At 41.0% G+C, this 15,064-nt stretch overlaps 1 protein-coding gene across 4 annotated transcripts in view; it reads left to right on the forward strand.

Moving 5' to 3' along the window:
• Positions 1-15,064, forward strand: part of MOB2 (MOB kinase activator 2) — a 115,979-nt gene that overhangs the window by 83,031 nt on the left and 17,884 nt on the right. The gene's annotated exons all lie outside the window — the stretch shown is intronic.

Raw genomic sequence — 15,064 nt, forward strand, 5'->3', positions numbered from 1 at the left:
GGTTCTGCGTGGCCCCGAGAGAATGGAGACGGGAACTGGAGCTCAAGTGAAAAATCTGGCCCGGGTGCCTCGTTCTGCTCAGCCCCTCTCCTGTCGGGAGGAGGGAGGCTGCTTTTGGCTCCCTCTGGATCTTATGTAGCAATCCTGAGGGAGGGTGGAAGTTGGAATATCAATAGCTGCTTGGAGAGAAACATTTGTCCACCCAAACACTGCAGTCAACTTTTGTTTGCGCTTCCCGAGAACTAATTTTCCAGGACGTAAGCAGACAGTGAAGGTCCCGACTTTCCTGAATAAGGAGTGCGACCAAGACACTACATATGCTTTGGCACGTTTTCTACAGGAATGTCGTAAGATGAGGGGAAAAAATTGCTCATGTGGCTTAGAAGGACTTGTGTGAACACTGAGACGTGTATGACTACTGACACCAAAACCAGACTCTTTGGCAAAGGACGCACAGTAATTTGATTCGGAGGAGTTCTGACCCGTTCTGGTTTGCAGGGAAAAACGTCACCACAAATATTAGGACTAGCAGCCTCGCTCTTCAACAACTGCAGCTTTCTATTTTGGCTAAGTGTGTTCAGATATTTTTCTGGGATCTATGAAGAATGGCAGTGCTACTCCAAAAAGGAGCCTTGTTCCCCCAGTGTAACTTTATTTGGCAAGCTTGCGTTTGTCCCTGTTTCCTACTATTGGTTGCCAGTTGTTAAATGTTTGTCAACAGAAACATTATCCTTCTCTTCCTCTGTTGACTCACGTCTCCTCTCTCCCCAAGCGAGTTTAAGGGAGCCATTTATTAAAGCACAGTGATTTGATCACAAAGCGACAGGGCTCTGGCTGTTATTTCAACTGGAAAAGTTCGCTGGGCTTAAAGTAAACTTGATGAGAAGAACTGCTTAGAGTTGCTCTTAAAGAAGTGCTGTGTTGCAGTACTTTTTGGTGGTTCTGGTATATTTTTTTTTCCGTTAAAAATACTTTCCTGTAGAAAACATTGGTTTAGAGATTTCAGTTTTCTTTTTCAGTTTTTTAAGTTTAGTTTTTTTAAGTTTAACATCCCTTCTTTGCATTTTTTGGGGGGTGGTGGTGTCTATAATTCAACGTGGTGTTACACAGCTGGTCATATCATAAAATCCTTTGGCCAGCGGCTTGCTATTCATGCTGTGAACCCTTTGAAGTTTTTGGTAGCTGTTCTATTGGCAGCACTCCCAGATGTAAATAGATGGGTGCCTCTGTAGGGAAGAATCGCCAAACCTTTTGTTCAGCATCTATGGCAGTTTATTTTAAAGTATAGGTAACTTCCTGTGACCTAACAGTGAAACATACATTTTTATGATTTGATCATTGCATGGTTTTAAAAATGTGTAGCATAACCTTGTCCTTCTCCAACTGGAGTACGTGCAGAAATTGTGCATCGTTTTATTTGCTTTTTTCCCTGAGGTTTATTTTCTACATATGGTGTAAAAACATTGTGAAAGCAGGAAAAAGTTGTTGTGATACATGAAATATTTTGGGCTTGGGAATTAATAGCATAACTTTATTTTGCTAAGCTGTTACGAGATGGAAGTGATTACTGGTTTTGTAGTAGAGGTTTTTTCAATGTCTTTTCATTCTGGGTTATCTCCTTTTGCACCCAGTTAGAGAGAAATGTGAAGTCACAAAAACTTTCTTTAGATGCCAGACTCGTTCTCTTATTTCTCTCTTGAAGATACTTCAGATGCCTTATCTGACCTTATGCGTGTTGCCTCATCTTGTTTTTCTTCTGTAAAACACAAACGCATCCTGTCCTGCAAAGAGCTCAGACAGAGTACGAGCCCAGGTGCTAGCTGGGAGCCTAGCTAAGGTCCAATCAAAGTTACCTTATTGCAGAAACTGGGTATTAGTGCTTAAGTGTAAGCCCAGTAATGGTGAAAGGAGGAACTACACAGGACCTTGTTTAGGCCAAAAATGGTAGCTTATTGATGACAGTTATGGTGGGCTTTCTTTGAACCCAGGCATCCACAGCTGAGTTTTGTCCACTTTAAGCTCCCTGTTTTTCTCTACTAACAATAAAGAGGAGGTTGAACGCAGAGGTGCAATGGCAGCCCGATACAGAGTGACCAGCTCACTTGCTAGCACTTATGTTGTAGTCAGGTGAACTTAAATGAGATGGGTCCCACATTAATGTAATGGTTTACCATGTATTTCAGAGTAAGTGGAAGACAAAGGGTATCAAATACCATTTTTAAACTTGGCCACCTGAAACACTGCTGATTGAATTTTCTGTAGTCTAAACTTTGGATGAAGTAAATTTTCTTCTGTTGGTCAGGCCTGCAAGTGGCTTGGTGATGACATCAAAGGATATCTTGCTTGTGCGTAGCCTGGCGTTATGAACAGCCTACTGCATTTTAGGTTTTTTTCTTGGGCATAACTGGGAACCATCATCACCACCATTCCCTCTCAGCCCCTCACACGGACTTGTAGAAATTCACAATGGACAAGGGATAGAGCATCCATCTTCTCTCCAAATTTTCCATTTCTGTCTCCCTCCTGGTTGTGAATTCTAAAGCTCAATCAGTATGATTTTCCTCCATAGCAAATTTATTGTATGTTATTTACGTGAGTTGAATGTACTTATTAGTAACTCACTCTCTGGAAGCTTTTAACATGCAAGTTGTTTTCATTAGTTAGTAGGTGCAAGTCCTCCTGGCTGCTGGATGCCAAGTAGTGTCTGTGTCACTAGTAATAACAGCTGCCGAAGGACAAATCAGTACAGGGAGGAGATGAGGAGCAGGAAGTGTAAGGAAGTAAAAAGGCTTCCCAAGAAGACGAAGCAGCAGCCCTGAGAACCCAAGAAGAGTTAAAAGAACGTGGGGAAAGACAACTGAACCAGAAAGGGGGAAAAATGTAACAAAAGCAACAGATGTGCTCTCAGCCTTTCTAATTAATTTTTTATGAAAGCTACTGTTAGGTTTATTACTCGTTTAAATTATTAGTGATTCAGCTATGAAGAACTCTGGAGATGCTTGTATCTTTCATCATATAGGTTAGTAAACTGTGTTTAACACTTCAGGGATGGGACCAAGACTACACACTTGTAATCATTCAAAAAAAAAAAAAAAATTAGGAAAGTGTCATCACCCCTTTAAATTCATCATAGCATAGTTGAGATTAATTTATGTGTTTTCCTTAGCATAGTGTTTAATTAGGGCTTTTGTTTCACTTCAGATGTTTTTGAAATATGTTAATCTAATTTTTCTCTTCTCCTATAATGAATTGCATAATTATTTAGCCCATGGTTAGGGAGGGGAAAAACCAAAATGGATGCAGTTTTGATTTTTTTGATTGTTTTGTTTTCTAAAAGTTGGTGGTTCTGAAGGGAGGTAGAAGGGCAAAGAAGAAAAAGTACAATGAAAAAACTTGGAATATTATTCTACTTGAACAATTAATTAAATAATGTTTTAAAGTTTTTTGTGAGGCAGCTGATTACTGTTAGCTTCCTTACAGAGGTGCTTCTTACTGGCCTCCAGTAGCACAAGTGGAAGGAAGACTTGGCTACATGAAAGATGTCCCCTCCTTGGTCCCAGCGGGTAACTGAGCTGGCCATAAGCGTTCTTCAGAGCCGCGTGCTGGTGACTTTAGGACACAGCGTTCACTGCCTGTGCCAGTGCTTGGATCCTGATTCACATGCTGGAGTGTGGCTCAGAACTGCACTGTGTTTGCTGTGCTGTGGTGTCAGAGGCCACTCCTCGGGCAGCTTCATAGCCAGTGTGGGTTTTTTTTTTTTTAAGTCTCCAGTGAAACAGAGTCCCTCTGGAATAGCTGACTAATAATAGGCAATATGGAGTCAGGAAAGTGGAACGATGGTGGGCTACGGAGCTGTGATGTCATTGATAAAGTACAGTATGGTTTATATGTACACATAGTCCAGGACGAGTGTGGTAATAGATAACTGAAAACTCCTGTTTCTCCTTAGAGCCTTACAGCAATGTGCAGGGATTGATTTGGATACCAACCAAAAACCAAAACAACCAACCCCACTCTTTTTGGGTAGGTGTGGCGTTGGCATTATTAACAAAGTAGAATTTTTACAGATAGTTTTCATGAGTGTAGTAATTTGTTTTTAGGATAGTCTGATGATGATTGCTCCAGTCAGCTAAATTACCAAGTTTGTGTTAGCATCCTGGATGGTGCTATACATTTTTATATCCAGCACTTAGAAATTTGTGAAAAATTAAATTTGTACGGTTCCTCACATAATTCATAGCAAGCTCAGAAAGAAACCAGATTAATTCTGACATTGGATTCTGTTTAAGTGATCATGCGAAGTTTTCTGAAATGTGTCCATGAAATGGGACAGAGGTGAGTAGAAGCAGAGCATGTTGATGTGGCTGCCTCTTCTCCACCACTTGACTCTCAATGCTGAAGATAGCTGTTGCCTGTGATGCTTGTGGGTATCAACAGGATTAAAGCAAATATTTTAAAAAATCAATCTTGTTTTATGCTTATTTTGGTAGAAACATTTTTTCAATAATTTAGTCCTGTCTACAATATTAGAAAGTAATTAGGAAGAGCCTTCTTGAACATTAGTTAATCTGGTTAATGTCTGGGGACAGGCAGGAGAAGGCAGGGAGGGCAGTCTGCAGAGAAGGGGCTTATAGGCAAAATGCTCTTCAGAACCATGTCAGCTATTTTTATCCTGTTCTTTTTCTTTCTCCCTCCCAAAACTTTCCATTGTACCAAAATAGTTCAAAATGTTTATGGTTCAGGGCAACTGACATCACTAATTGTCATGCTGTGTCTTGCTGAGTATTTCTGTAACAGGAGCTGATTTTTTTGTTCAATGACAGCCTTTTGGGACTCTCCCCCAGCTCCTCTGAAAGGACCAATGACACCGAGGCAGTAGCATCTTGTGCTTTAGCAAGGTGTGACCAGTCAGGAGGGGCTTTGTGGTAGCTCTTCTGTGCATATGAAAGCACGGATGTGCTTTTGGAGATTCTCTGACACGAGAGTCCTGTCCTCAGGACAGAGTAGGTTGCAACGAAGGTAAGCCTGAATGGCATTGCCCACATCCAGCCTGGTGGACTCATGTGGCTGGGATGTGCCCTCTGGAGGGCAGCTCTCCCTGCTTGCCACACGTGGGTGTTCTCCAGCATACACAGGCAGCAAAGTGTCTTCTGGTGATGGCTGAAAAACTTGTAGTGCTCTGCTTGAGCAGCCCCACTGTGAGCTGTCAGATACTTCTGTCAGAGCCATTTAACAACCTGGTCTCCTCATGAACCTCAGGACTTGATGCTGTGTCTTATTAGTGGTCCAGTGAGCCATGCACTCCTCTATTTCTTTGGGGCAGTTGTCTGTTTGTTCACTCGTCTTTGCCACAAGAGTGTCATGACCCTGGTGCATTTATGAAAGTTAGCAACCCATATGCAATTATATATTAATTTAATGAAGAACTTGGTGTCAGAGGTATTCACAGCATTGAGCTGTATTTGGGTTACGTGTTCTACATCCTGTGAAGCGATAGCCAGAGGCAGAGAACTGCTGAAATTCTTCTTTGTGTTGAAATAACCCCGTGAGGTGTCTCCAGAGCTGGTAAAGGAAGGGCACCTGCCCCAAGGTTTAACAGCATTTTCTTCTGTTGTAGGGGCAACAGTCTGCTGCTTTTTTTCTGAAGATCCCTCCTGGACACTTTAAGGGTAGATTTGACTGTAATCTCAAACTAATGAAATAATTCTCCCTTCTTTTATCTTGTCTCCTTGGGATGCATCTGTTTTATTATAGGATTTGCTCCAAATTTTTAGCTGCTTGTTTCTGCCTGGAAGATTATTTCAGTTTATATACATGCAAAGTATGAACACGCAACATCCATCCTTCTGGCAGCTGACTACAATTCCTGGTTTGCGTCTTTGCTTCCTGGCTTGTGATACCCCATTTTTCTGGTGCTGGCCTTTATGGAGAAAGTATCTACTTTGCAATTAATTTCTATCTGCTGTTCTCTGGTATCTCAAGCCATCTGTGCACTCCAAGGTCTTCACCAAGTAGGTTTGTAGGAGGAAAAAAAAAAAAAAAAATCTCTGTAGAAGAGCTTTTCTCTTTGCATTCTTGATCTTTGCCAAAGAGTTGCGTTAGGAATGTGGCCTCTCACCGGTTGTTGCCCCGTCTCTAAGATGGCTAAGATAAAATGTATCTGTTCCCCTATCATACATCTTTGTGACTACACCAAAACTGAGTTTGATAAACTGTTCTTTTGCTAAGGGGGATTTTCTAATCCTTTTTCTTAATTCCTGGTTCTGTGGGACTCAACAGAATCTTAAGTAAGACTTCAGCAAATTGCTGTTAGAGAAAATGAGATGTTGCTTGTCTTTTAAGAGCTGCTAGCACTTAGTCTCTGGAAAGAGAAGGGTATTGGATGTATGGATTAACCCCTTCCAGCTTTCTAAACTAAAAAACACTAGAATTAGTGGAGTCCATTAACACTGGAGTTACATTGTTTGAACTTGTCAGAAAATGTTGTTCTTTTAATTTTCCGAGCTGATTTCTGTCTGGTACTGAAATAAGTTTAGAAGTGCCTTTGCTCGGACAGCATGCACTGGTGATAGCAGATGCTCCCCAGGTGAAAAGAACATTGCGGATGTCTGTGTAATTCCTTTTATTTTTAAAAAAGGAAGAATCAGCAGGGAGCGCAGCTGTCCTCAGGAAGGCAGGTAGTGACACAATATTAAACTCTTAGGATAGCTTAATACCTGAAAAAAATAATCCCAGAACACCATACAAAGTACTGGGAGTTAGTAAAGAAAGATGACTTGGGCTTCTTCATGGAAAATGAAGAAAATTCACACACAGGAGAGATGATATTAGGTGCTGTTGGTAGGCTCCATTCATACTCCAGACACTTACCCAGATCTGCTCTTCAGCCCAATGTGACCACGATTCAGAACACCAGAGTCTTACAGCAATCAGCAGGATGTGTTTGGCAAGATAGGAAAGGAAATGGAGATAAACTAGGTTTTGCTGATTCTTCATTATACAAAGTCCTCAGTTTTGATGCAACTGCTTTATTTCTTCAGTACAAACCTGCGCAGGGAAAAGATAAAGCTGGGGTCTTGAGACCACCATCTCAAGGGGACAGAGGGGAAACTGTATTCTGTCTCAACTGAAATACTTATTTTTCTGTTGTTTTTCAGCATACAAAGCTTTTTTCATGTCTAGATACATCATTCATAGACATGAAAAAGTTTGGTTGTGTGGGTTTTCTCTTTGCTTTTTTTTTTTAACTTATCTTGTTTAGGAGTCATGCTAACTAATCTGTTAAGTGATCGCAGTTGCAAGCTGTTTGAGAAGGACTCCTATTGATTTTTAGGTAGAGGCTTTATAAATACTGAGAAGTAACTGGAACACCCAACAATGAAGCTAAACTACTCTCTTAAGAGACTTCTTTGCTGGTTAGGGACCATCTTTCATTTTTTTGCAGTGAAACTCCTAGTGCAGCTACACATGACCAGTATGGTTACATCTCTGCAAAACCAGTAGGGACTGTGGGCTGCTGCTAGGAACTGGAACAGGCCTTCTCAGGCGAGCAGTGCAGGCTGTATGTGAAGGGTTAGCTGGTCAGAAACCATCCCTTCTTTTGAGGTGTGATACTGAGTTCCAAAAGCCAGTGTGAAAGCATGGCTTCACGTTGTGTTTTGAGGAAAAATCTTAGATGTTGGTCTCTGCTTCTGTGAACTGATCAATTGCAAATCCACATGAATGGTTAAAGGTATTGCTTGTCATTCGCTGGAGCAGACAAGTGAATGAAATAAATTCAGCACACAACTATGCATCTAATTTTAATACTTATTTTTGAAAATTACTAGTCTTCCTTAGCCAATTTCTTGGCTGCACTTTCAGCATTTAATTAAACGAATGAATTTGTATTTCAGCAAGCCCTTGGAGGTAACACTACAAGTTTGGATATATCTATGGTTTTGGGATTTTCTGGTTGCTAATGGATCAGTACGCGTTTGTAAACCTGCTTCTACTTAAGCTTTTTGGTGTCCCTTGGTGCACCCTGAAAAGTAATAAATTAGGGCTGGGAATCACTGCTGTCTCATGAGCTAATTAACAGTGGCTGATGTAACTGTACCAGTAATTAAACAATTACCCACCCTACTATTTTTTTCAATCAGTCATTCAAATATTCTTTACTTTGACCCATGATTCCATACTTTGTATTTTAAATAGATTTTTCTTCCTCTATTGTACAGAAAGCAAAACTTTAAAGTGCTGTTCTCTAGGAAATACTGAAATAGCTGCATGTTATTGCTGATAAAACAGAACAAAGAGCATTGCATCATTCTGTCACAAAGTTTAAAAATTAACTACCTGGTTAGATTAGTGAATGTTTTGTACATACCATTTGTTAATGAAAATTGCCTAATTAAGATAATGCTTTGATTCCTTTTACCTTCAACTCTCTCTTGCCCCATGAGAAGACATAGTTTGTTGCCTTCTAACTATGGTTTTCAGGTTTTTTGCTTAACAAGATAGTTCATACCAAGACTGAAAGGCACCATTTCTCATCACAGGATCTATCTAAGGCATGCCAGGAGAGGTGGCACTTCTCTGAACTAACTGGTTTAAATTAAAGCCAAAATATTAAGAAAAGGAGAGGTCCATTTTTGATCTTCAAAGCTTCCATTGAAAGAGAACTGACCTTGACCCGTGGTCGTTTCTAGTAAATAAATATCTTTCCTAATTAAAATGCTGTAGTTAAAGTGTTAAGAGATGAGTTTGTAGAGCTTGATACAGTGGCTAAAACCTTCAGGTGGGGCTGCTTCTTCACATTGATGTTTCTTTGCCCGACCTGTTCAATAACTAATGACTAGGTGGGTAATTGAATTTCTCACAGCTGTGTGTCTCAATGCAACAAGATGCACATGTGTGTGCTAGTACAAATGCTTTAAAAGTGAGTTTACAGGTACAGGCATGCAAAATTGCTTATGAATAGTGAAAACAACTTAGTTTTTTTCCCGTGCTGTATATCTAATTGTGTTTATATTGTTTACTGAAGCTCCTACAAAAAAAGCTAAGATGTTAGAAGTAGCTATGTCGTTAGCAGTGTTTCTATGTACATTCTCAGTTCTGGTGAGCCCTAGCAGTGTTCTGTCCTATTAAACCACACGTTTTAGGTGTAAAGCAGACTATGTTTATGTGATGGATTCAGCTGTTGAAGTCCTGCCTATTGTATGATTACACATAGATGACATTTTCAAAGGTGGAACTGTAGTAGCAAGGCAGGTGATGAATTTGTTTTCACTCTGTTCCCAACAAAAATAACTAACTTATCCTTCCTATGCAAGACACTTTTTGTGCCTAAATAGTTGTAATTTGCCCAGTCCTGCCAGAAGTAAAAAAGACAGTCCTTTACTGTTTCTTGCCTCTGGGGAGCTGAGGAGAGAGACAACAACTATGACTGTGCTCAGCTGCAAACTGACATGTTGCACCATGTTGAAAAATATTTATCTATTGAGAACACAGACTCTGGGAGTGAGTATTCTCATTAACTGTTTAGGGACTGTCATGCAGTCCATTTTGCCTTTCATACTGCTTAAAACATTTTTTTTTAGAGTTTTAAAAGTTGATAATTGTAAAATTCAGATTACAAGTGCATTAGACATTATATGTACCTGTCCGCCAAAACATAATATGCGGGTAAGATGGTGAGCTTGACCTGCATGTTTAACATATTTCCTTTGTTGCAGGTTTTCTTTAGTCTACAGTAGTACTTAAAGCTAGTTAGTATTGTTAGAGGGATGTTTTTCGCTCTACAAAGAGAGCTTGCAAGGCAAAAACGCAGTGAGGAAGCGAAAACACTTCTTACAAAGACAAACCTGTCTGCACTCTGGTAGTCTCTGAGCAGAGCAGACTGTGTCTGCGTTTGTGTATCTTGGGCTATATAGCAAGAAGTCTGACTGCTGAAGCCAGGTTGCCATGGTGAAATAATTCCCAGCAATTAAAGCACAGTTCTATCCTGAAGAGCAACTCTGTGCAAGCTATGTTGTGAAATCCCATATTTACGATACCATGAGGTTTCCAAATCAAATTTGCCTGGTTTAGAAATAAAATGATAGCTTTGCAATCTGCCAGCTCTACAAACTGGGTTGGAAGATAACAAACAGTGCCTTCAGTGGTTTATGTGCTTTGGTGGTGAACTCCCGCTTTGCAAAGGTGGACCAAAGTGTACTGCATGTGCTTTTCTAGAAAGATAACAGGGCTGCATCAGAATAACCAGGAGGAGCAGTTGCTGCCAGAACTTGAATTTAATCATGATGCAGAAGTCAAAACAACTCTAAGTGTGTTCCAATAGAAGATTACAGGATAATAAATAAATAAATCACAGCTTAAGTTAATAGACATGTCTGAAAACACACAGGGAATAGATATGTTAAGATGTTTCTGTGTTTTTACTGCAGTACACTTACCTTTTCTTTCAATTTGCAGAGTCTAAAAACCTTGAGAGAGAGAGATGGATTTTTTTGCCAATTGTTGTCTTTTTAGTTTTTACTTGTTCTTTGCAAGCAGTTTTTCTGACCTCAAAAATTTCAGAACATGTGTTGAAAAAACACTGTTCTGAGTATCACAATAATAAACCTGGCAGGCCTATATTTTCCTTCCCTGACGTGAAAAAGGTGTTAAAAGCCACCTCAAACCTGACTTGCTTTCAGCTCTTGGTGCAGATCACTCGTTCTCATGGCTCTGTAGTGCGGGAGATCTCCCCCCTGCAGCACTGCACCAGGCTCAGTATCTCTTCTGTTGTCTGCTCCCAGTTGAGAGTTGTTTTTGTCCTTTGCTTGTGTGTTTTAATTAAAGAAATTTAAGGTATGCTATAGATCTCTGCCTTGGACTGAAATGTTTTCCAGTATAGAGAAAAAACTCTCTCTGCTGACTTTAAAAGGCCAATTCAGATAGAAACATGTAGATATGTAGATATCTGTGGCTAGGTGAAATGAATCCTCTTCATACTGTCTCGCTGCAGTATGGGAGCAGATTTAGCAATGGAGGATGATGAGGAAGCATTTGTGTTGCTAGAATACAAGTGGCATTTTTTCTGTAAGGGGGGCAAGGATACAGGAGCATCCTTATCTTGGTATTGTGTATGGGTTTGGTGGGTTTGGAGTGAGTGTGCCGGGGGACTAAAATGAGCTGCATGTTAACAAGATAAATCCCAGAACCCAGAGCTCCAGCCTGTATTTTCAGCTGATGAAGTGACAAATGGCTGGGCAGAGATGCCCTGGAGAGTTAGCATGAGATGGCCTCATAGGCAAGGGGAAGAGGAGTTGCAAGCAGGGGAGAATATACTATGTGACACCTTCTCAAGCAGGGATTTGCCCTCCTCCTGCTCAGTTTTTGGCTTCCTTTGTCCGACAGCCAGAGTTTGCCTACAATTGGAATATTGAAAACAACAAAAACTCAAGAACCACCCCCCACGTGTGTCCCAGGCTCAGGACTCGGGCACCTGTGATGCAGTGTTCTGCTGCATGGTTTGTTCTAAGCATTGGATAAATTAAATGTTGCAAAACTGTTAATCTGTGACCTACTGAATCTCTCTTACCACAGACCTAATTTGGCTCCACACAGAGCTCTTGAAAATAAACATTAGGAAATACCTGTGTCCTTTTTCTTCACTAATCCCCAAATTACCAAAAATATGGACTGTAGTAAATCACTTGGGAACAGAATCTTGCTGAGACTTCACATTGGCACCTCCTCGTTTCAATACAAGAGCTTTTTGGCATGAAGGTAAAAGAACATTTCAAAATGAAGAACAGGGTATTTGCTTGGATAGGTAATTTATGTAATTTCTACTAGTGAATAGGTCCTTTTAAATTGCATTTGTCTCTCATCTGACATCACTTCCCCCTCCAAGTGTGTTGACTGGAGGGGAACCTGGACCAATGCAAGGATTATACAGTCGGAAGATCCCTCCCCAAAGGTAACCGGAGAGGCTGGATACCTCCTCTCTCTGGGGGAGGAGTTCTGGCAGGTACACCCAGAGAAAAAGGAAACTCTAGTCCAGCGTGTTTTACCACAAGAATGCACTCTCTGCATTTTTGTAGCATTAACTGAGCTGTTTGCATGCCTGGCCTTGCCTCTGTAGCCATTCTTCCCAGTCTGTAGCCATTCTTCCCAGGGCTGCATGGAAGAGAAGATGGGGGCTGCTGAGCGGAAGGGAAGGGGCAGCAGTGGTGCCTGGCCACCAGCAAATACCTCGGAGTTTCAGCACTGTACTTTGAAAGGCAGTTAATGTACAGCTGACGTGCCACCACAGGCAAACAGTATGGCAAACACTGAGCTAGTGCTAGGAGGTGACACGCAAGGGAAGAGAGGAGGAGGGAGGGAAGTAGAATCATAGAATAATTTAGGCTGGAAAAGGCCTTTAATTAAGGTCATCAAGTCCAACTACAAATCTAACACTGTCAACTCCACCACTAAACCATGTCCCTCAGTGCCACATCTACACAGCTTTTAAATACCTCCAGGGATAGGGACTCAACTGCTTCCCTAGGCAGCCTGTTCTAGCACTTGATAACCCTTTCAGTAAAGACATTTTTCCTAATATCCAATTTAAACCTCCCCTGGTGCAACTTGTGGCCATTTCTTCTTGTCCTATCACTTTCTATCTGGGAAAAGGGCCTCACCCCTACCTAACTACAGCCTCCTTTCAAGTAGCTGTAGACAGCGATACGGTCTCCTCTCAGGAGTTCAGGCTTAACAACCCCAGTTCCCTCAGCTGGGCTCTGCACCCCTCACCAGTAGGTTTGTCCTACAAAAGGGAAAGGCAAGGCCTGATGTACCACAGAGACACAGTGTGCAGATGCCCCATGTTCTCCTTGCTGTGCCAGCAGCACCAGCTGGAACTCAGTTTGACCCTACAGAATGTTTTGGGCTTTCTGTTGAGAAGCAACATTATGAAATAATGTTATGGCACTTGTCATCCTTAACATGCCTGCCATGCCTTGGCACCGACTGTTTACAGCAGAGCATCCGGAGGCCAAGCAAAGATTCCCTTTTAAGGCAAAGAGCCACTATGAGAATCCAGAAGAAAAAGTTTCCCTGGCATGTGGGGTACATTCTTCTTTCCTCCTCCTCTTAAATAAACTATTAGTAACTTTTAAAAACAGAACAAAAATGAAGAAGTGGGGCCAGAAATGCTGCCAAACACATTTTATTCTACGCAGCCCCCTTAGACCTGCGCAGCAGCCGAGCCCTGGAGCTAACCCAGGGCAGGAGGGCAAGAATGAAACTGAGGTCAGAGGGGTCTGTCAGAGACCTGGGGCAAGAGGAAATCAGAGTGGAGACTGTCGTAAAAATATTAGTCTCCTTCCCTTCCCCAGGCCCTGGAGAAATGTTCTGGCTGCAGCAACCTGTGAACAATTGCACTGTGTGCTGCTCTGGGATTTGGGCTTGCTTTCCAATAGCTTACGCAGTTTTCCTTTCCATGCTGATGTTGTTTTCTCTTCTTTCCCAATCCTCAACGTGTACATCCAGGATTTGTGTTCCGGGTGTGCTGTCACATGGCACTTTCAGCTAAAGACTTAGCAGGGATCGGGGTTAAAACAGGACAAGGGATTGCAGAAAAATCTCTACAGAGATACTGATCTTGCACGGTTTTACAGAAAGAGGGAAATATAAATATCATTTATTGCTTTTTCTCGAAGGGCAGTTCTACTGATGTTCAAATGAAAGTTGTTATTCCCCCTTTCTTTCTTGCTTGCTATACAAGTAAATAAAGACATTGAATTACCAAGAAGTGACTTTTACCCAGCCTAGTGCCTCTAAGCTTCCAGTCCTTGTACTTAACTGAGGAGAAAAGACTATGGTAGGAAACCAGCCAGCCTTCAATAGTTACTTCCTGTCCTGTAAAAACTGGCATAACCTGCTTCTTCATTGTTCTTGGTGGGAGTTTTTCACTAGGACTCATAAATTTTAGCTCCTAAAACTGTTTCTTTCCTGCTGTGAATGGGTTCAGGACTCGTATACTTATGCAGAACATTTTTAACTAGAAATTAACTGATAACTTATTTCCAGTCAAGTGCCACAGAAAAGCCAGAAAGGTAACAAGTACGTGTGTGAGCAACAACTCTGGTTTTCCTTATAAAGCTGTAGCCTTCTGTGGATGGCTGAAATCTTTGGGTTTTTCAGAGAATCATAGAATTGTTATATTTAGAAGAGACCTTTAAGATCATCAAGTCCAGCTGTAAACATACCACCAAGTCTACCACTAAACCATGTCCCTCAGCACCACATCTACACAGCTTTTAATTATCTCCAGGGATGGGGACTCAACCATTTCCCTGGGCAGCCTGTTCCAGTGCCTGACAACCCTTTCAGTGAAGTTCTTCCTAATATTCAATTTAAACCTTTTCCCTTCTGCAAAAGGACTACATTAGAGGGAGAGAGCTTGCATGTTTATTTTTTTTTACCTTAATGCATTTTATTCCCCTTTTTGTTCCACTCATATCCCATTCGAGTCCTTACTCAAAGAAGGGAAGAGAAGCTAAACTGAAAATATCAGTATACCTTTAATTTTGAATTATAAACCCATATTCACTGGAAATTATAAAAAACATGAAAGTGTTCATAAACATTTGCCTAAAGGCACTGTTAAAATGTTGGCTTCCTGCCTCTCTAATTCTGTGTTGGCTTATGTTTTAAGAAGCTAACCCCCATCCTCAGATTACCAAGAAAGTAGGTTTTGGCAGGAGTACTTCACTCTATAATACTTCATCAGTGGAGGATATTTTAAAACATGACACTTGTAAAAGAAAGGAAAAAATTACAGGATGAAAATCAAAGGCCAAGATAGTTTGATATATCCGGTAGTTTGGTAGTGTAGAGAGGTACACCTGGGTGAGGTGGAATATGGTGTTGCTGTTGCAGACTGTAAGCTTTCCACATAAATATTTCAGTTGGAAATGTACCATTTCAACCCCAAAATTTTCTAGATTGTGAACTATACAAATTATAAGGTGCAAGCTAGGTTACTTGAAAATACCCCCCAAAAACTTAAGTTCTTTGAGGTTTTTTTTTTTTTTTAAGTTTGACCTTT

This window comes from Calidris pugnax, unplaced genomic scaffold (assembly GCF_001431845.1).
Source record: "Calidris pugnax isolate Ruff unplaced genomic scaffold, ASM143184v1 scaffold435, whole genome shotgun sequence".
Lineage (NCBI taxonomy): Eukaryota > Metazoa > Chordata > Aves > Charadriiformes > Scolopacidae > Calidris > Calidris pugnax.